The sequence below is a fragment of the Vombatus ursinus genome, unplaced genomic scaffold (assembly GCF_900497805.2).
Source record: "Vombatus ursinus unplaced genomic scaffold, bare-nosed wombat genome assembly UNPS02010788.1, whole genome shotgun sequence".
Taxonomy (NCBI): domain Eukaryota; kingdom Metazoa; phylum Chordata; class Mammalia; order Diprotodontia; family Vombatidae; genus Vombatus; species Vombatus ursinus.
Window position 1 is genome coordinate 1011700 of NW_020950566.1, and position 6009 is coordinate 1017708.

The 6009-nt window shown below is 39.8% G+C and overlaps 1 pseudogene; it reads right to left on the reverse strand.

The window, feature by feature from the left end:
- Positions 1-211: 211 nt before the first annotated feature.
- Positions 212-6009, reverse strand: part of LOC114038071 — a 42505-nt pseudogene continuing 36707 nt past the window's right edge.

The window sequence follows — 6009 nt, forward strand, 5'->3', positions numbered from 1 at the left end:
TGGCATCACTGTGCCTCCTTGGGCAATAATTCCTGTCATTTTCTTCAACTTACCATGTTTACCTTTTTTTTTTTCTTAGCTGTCAGATGTACATTTTATTTAAAAGTTTTAATATTCTTCAGGCAGTACACAGCTTTTCCAGTGAAAGTTTTTGTGTAGTTTGCTCAGACAACTGAAATTGGAAGATTTGTGGCAGATTGAAGGTGATTCCTCATGAGTGCCCCTCAGTCAGTTTTTCTGCTTTTGTCACAACTTCTTCAAAGGGACTGATCATATAGAAGGCCTGCTCTGGGAGATGGTCATACTGACTTGCCAAGATTTGCTGGAATCCCTTAATGGTTTCTTTCAGGGGCAACAACTAACCCATATGTCCTGTGAAAATATCAGCAAGCTGGAATGGCTGTGACAAGAAATGCTGGATTTTCCAGGCCTGAGCCACTGTCAACTTGTCTTCTTCAGACAACTCATTCATATCAAAGATAACAAGGATGTCCTAGAGGGACTTATAATCCTGCAAAATCTTTTGCACACTTCCAGCAACATCACAATGCTCATTGCCAACAATGTAGAGGTCCATGATCTGGGAAGTGGAGGCCAGAGGATCACTGTAGGGTAAATGGCCAGCTCAGCAATGTCCTGGGACAGAACACCCAAGTGGGCAAAGGTGGTGGCAGGAGCAGAGTCCGTCAAGTCACCAGCAGGCACATAAATGACTTGAACAGAAGTGATAGAACCCTTCTTGATGGTGGTAATTCTTTCCTGCGTGGTGCCAAGTGGGTGCCAATATCAGTGGCCAAGGTGGGCTACGAACCCACAGTAGAGGGAATTCTGCCTAGTAAAGTACACACTTCTGAGACAGCTTGAGTGAATTGGAAGATATCATCAATAAAAAAGCAGTACATCTTATCCTCTTGGTCTCAGAAGTATTCAGCTACAGTGAGGCCGGTCAAGGCTACCCGAACCAGAGCACCAGGTGGTTCATTCATCTGGCCATATACCAGTGCTACCTTGGAAGTGGTATCCTCCAAATTGATGACACCAGATTCTGTCATCATGTGGTAGAAGTCATTGCCTTCTCAGTCCATTCACAAATATCAGCAAACACAGAATAACCACCATGGGCCTTGGCAACATTGTTGGTTAGCTTCATGATCAATACAGTTTTTCTACCAGCATCATCAAAGACATCAATTTTGTCACCCTTGGCATATGGGGCCAAAAGATCCACAACTTTGATGCCAGCGACCAGAATTTCTTGATCTACTCTCATCTCTATGAATTCAGGAGCCTCTGCATAAATAGCAGCAAACTATTTGGTTTTGATTAAACCCCTTTCATCTATAGACTCTCTAATCACATTCATGATTCTTCCTAGGGTCTCAGTCCCCTCAAGGATTTGGATTGGGGCATCAGAATCCAGGACCTTCTGCCCTCTGACCAATCCTTCAGTGCCATCCACAACAATGGTTCAGACTGTGTTCTCACCCAGATGTTGGGTGACCTCCAGAACCAGCCTGCTTTCCCTGTCCTGCACTTCCAGGGCATGGGGGATGAGAGGGAGCTCCTCATCAAACTGCGCATCCTCTACAGCCCCAATGAAAGCCACAAAGTGCTGGCTGGCCACCAGTCTCTTGGGGGCAGGGGATGTCATGGCCGCATAGTCCTGAGCACAGCCAGTCTACCCCACTCCCTGACAACAAGGTCTGGGCCTATGGAGCCAAGGCTGCACTGAAGGGCCCCCAAGGATGAGGCAGTGGGCTCAACAGCCCCAACATGGCAGAGTCTGGGGAGAGACTGAATCTTATTGTGATCATCTTGAGAAAACTAAAGCATATATTCTTTTTTTTATTATTTTTAAATTATTTTTTATTTATTTCTTTTAGGCAATTGGGGTTAAGTGACTTGCCCAGGGTCACACAGCTAGTAAATGTCAAGTGTTTGGTCTGAGGCTGGATTTGAACTCGGGTCCTCCTGACTTCAGGGCCGGTGCTCTATCCACTATGCCACCTAGCTGCCCCCAAGCATATATTCTAAGAAGGAAATTCTCATTCTTTTCCTCCTCCTCCTCCTCCTCCTCCTCTTCTTCTTCTTCTTCTTCTTCTTCTTCTTCTTCTTCTATTTCCAGATTTTAGAACTGGAAGACACCTCAGACAGTATCTCATTCAACCCTTCATTTCAATGATGGGGAAGTTGAGACCCCCAAGTGATGAAGTAATTTGTTGAAGTGAAATGGGTAGCAATTGACAGAGTTAGGGTATAAACTCAGGCCTTCTAACTCTCATACTCTTTTCATTATCCCCAGTTTCCTATTGCTCTCTTTAAACTGTCACTACAGGTTTCAAGATCTTTGTAATGACATCCTTAATGCCTGGGTAAGAAGTGTCAGCTCCACTATCGGCAAGATTCAAAGCAGATGTTCAGGTTCTGGATAAGTTTTTTCTAGAGTACTATACATACCATTATAAAGTGTCTTTCTGTATCAAGGATTGAGTTTCATTTGATTCACAAAAGTCAGCTGAGTCCTTCCTCAGTCAGCCAGTCACTATGCATTTATTGAGCACCTAGTAGGTGCCAGCCACTGTGCTAAGCACTGGGGATGGAGACACAGGCAAAAGACAGTCCTTGCTCCATATGGACTTATAGTGTACTATGGAGACAACATGAAAACAACTATCAACAGAAACAGGATAAATTTGAAATAATCAATAGAGGAAAGGCATTACAATTGAAGGGAATGGGAAAAGGCTTCTCATAGAAGATATTTTAGCTGAGACTTGAAGGAGATGGAGATGAGAAGGGAAACTATTCTAGACTTGGGGAATAGCCAATGAAAATGCCCCAACTATAGAGATAAAGTGTTTTATGAGAGGAGCATCAAGGAGGCCAGTGTTGTTGGATCCAAGAATACTGGGCAGGGGACAAAGATAAAAGAAGACTGAAACAAAGCAAGTAGAAGGAGACTAGGTTATCAAGGGCTTTGCATATCAAACAGAGGATTTTCTATTTGATCCTAACCTTTTGAAAGGAAGTTTATTGAATAGGAGGGAGGTGACATGGCCAGATCTGTTCTTTAGGAAGATTAATCTTCTTTAGGAAGATTAGTTTAACAGTTGAGTAGAGGATGGACTATAGTGAAAACAAGGAGTCCAACTGGCACTCAATTGAAGTAGTTCAAGCATAAGATGATGAGGCCTTTACCAAGATAGTGGCAGTGTCAGAGATGAGAATGGGACATATATAGGAAATGTTATGAAGGTAGACTCAGTAAGACTTGGCAACAGATGGCGTATGGGGAAGGGGGTGTGAAGGGATTCTAAAATCCAATTATAATAGTCTCTAATCTCAAGGCTCTTTCATTTACTGTTCTCTCTATATGAGGTATTCTATTTATTACTACTGTGCTTTTGGATAACTGACTCTAGAATGAACTCCCTCCTCAGCTACGCTTCTAAGAAGGTCTAGCTTACTTCATAGTATAGCTCAAGGATCATCTCCTATAGCTTACATACCATATCCTGATGTTTCCCAGCTATTAGTACTCTTTCTCTTTTGAAATTATTTGTATAACAGGGTTATGGGGGCACCGGCCAGTGTAAGCTTGATTTAAAGTGTATATTTTGTGTCCACTTCAGAGGAAGGGCAAGTATTCTGTGATTGTTTCCAGTTTGTTTTCTGTGTAATAAAGATAGGCCTTTGGGCGGGCTTATGAGCTGGAACTGAAATCTGCATACAAAAGGCCCTAATAACTCAACCTAGGTCTCTTTTTCTTGGTGTAGACCTAGGCAAGGATGGCTATAAGGGCTTAGTAGGCTATTGAAAGGCCCACTTTTGCCACACATGAAGAAGACAGGAAACAATCACACAATACCTGCACAAACTTTGTAGTGGGGAACAATACCCTCCATTAGTTGTGCATTGAAAAAGTAGGTGGAGGGGCAGCAAGGTGGCACAATGGATAGAGGAGTGGCCCTGACGTCGGGAGGACCTGAGTTCAAATCTGACCTCAGACCATACACTTTACACTTATGAGCTGTGTGACCCTGGGCAAGTCACTTAATCCCAATTGTCTAAAAAAAAAAAAAAAGAAAAGAAGAAAGAAAAAGTAGGTGTGAGGAAGGCAGGCAGAACACTATGCATGCTCAAAGGATTTGATTCCTATACTCCAGTCTCCCTAATATATTTGCATATGCAGTACTTTGCATTCATTTATTTGTCTATAAGCTGTTTCCCTGAGTAGAATATAAGCTCCTTGAGGGCAGAAGCTATTTTTTTGTCTTTTTATTAACAGAATCTGGCACAGAACCTAACTCATAGTAGGTGTTTAGTAAATGTTTATTAACTTGAATTAAGTGCCTTACACACGTAGTATTATATAATACATTTCTATCAAAAAAACACAAGGGAATCTCTGAGACAGATGTTATCCTTGAATCCATAAGGACTGACTTCAGTGTACAGAGATTGAATTGTTTATAAATGGATTTTACTATTTAATGATAACTTTTCTGTGCAATTTTCTCCAAAGTAGAAAGTAGTGTTGTGTTTGGTTTTAATTAGCAGAGCTTTTGGTTTCACAGGCGCTCCACATGAGATAGAGCTGCTTGTCATCTGCTGTGTAATTCATTCACGAAATTACTCCATAGGTCACCAGTTGATGAAGGTATTTGAAATGGAAATTCGAGAAAAGCTAAATTGTTGTTTACAAGGGGAGAAAGAAACAGTGCAATGCATGTTTTAGACTCCTGGTCAAAGCCCCTCTAGTGGAGGGGAATGTGTTTGTTTTTTTTTTTAAAAGAAAATGAAGGGCTTGTAAGCTGAGTTTGTTTTCACTGACTATGGGAGTGTTTAAAAATAAAAGATACATTGACTATAACTGCATTTGTTATTTGAGAGTCTGTTGCAAATTTTCTCTCATGTCAAAAAGTCTATATCTTGTATGCTTGTATGTGTGTATATGCATATCATTCACAGACACAAACATATATATTCATCCTGATATTGGGTAAAAAATATTTCTTCATATATAAACTGTCACTGAATACAAAATAGGTTTGGGAGAAAATTATTACCAAGATGTCTGGCTGTACAGTATCAGAGAATGATAGCTGAAAATTTAGCAGCAAACTCATTATCAATATTTCTATGAAAATCTTCCTTGTATGTTCTGGCAGGCAGCTAAATTGATCAACGTCAGTCAGAAAGGGAAGATAAACTAATGAGGGAGAAAAGTGAAAGAAAATTGATACTAGGTCAGGGAGAAAAGAAAAAACAAATGTAGTATTTGGTGAAATGTACTCAGACAACTATTGCTAAGACTGAGTGATCAAATCAAACTTTAAATATCCGTATTTTTTTAAAGATTTAAGATATTTAGGGATTTTTAAAAGGAAATCACCAGTTACAACATTTCCTAGTGTCATCTATAAAACTCCTACTTCATATACAAAGATTTAGATGCTGGTTCATCCAGAATGACTTCTTTCTTAATTTATAGTTTATATCTGTGCCTTGAAGCTTTTTGCTTAAAACCACAGTGTCATTTTGGTTAAAGTGGCTCTCAAGGTATCATTGTATCAGGCAGTGCATGTCAGAGGCTGATTGCCCCAAACTAGGCAAAGTAGGTCTGCTGAAAAGCTTGCCTATCCCCAGATGACTTTTCTCAGAGCCTGAAATGCTCATCTCACCTGGAATAGCTTCCTAATTAACTGGTCTCCATGCTTGTAATTTGTAGCTATTCCAGTCTAGCCTTATGAACAACTCTGATATTTCCCTGGATTTCTTCAAGAAACCCAATCTTCTCTCCTGGAGGTCTCTCCTGACCCTCCATATCTTAGTACCTTCCCTATGAGATTACCTTCCATTTACACTGTATATATATATATATATATATATACACACATATATATATAAAATTATATATATAATATATATTATATATATAAATAATTATATATATAATATATATTATATATATAAATAATTATATATATAATATATATTATATATATA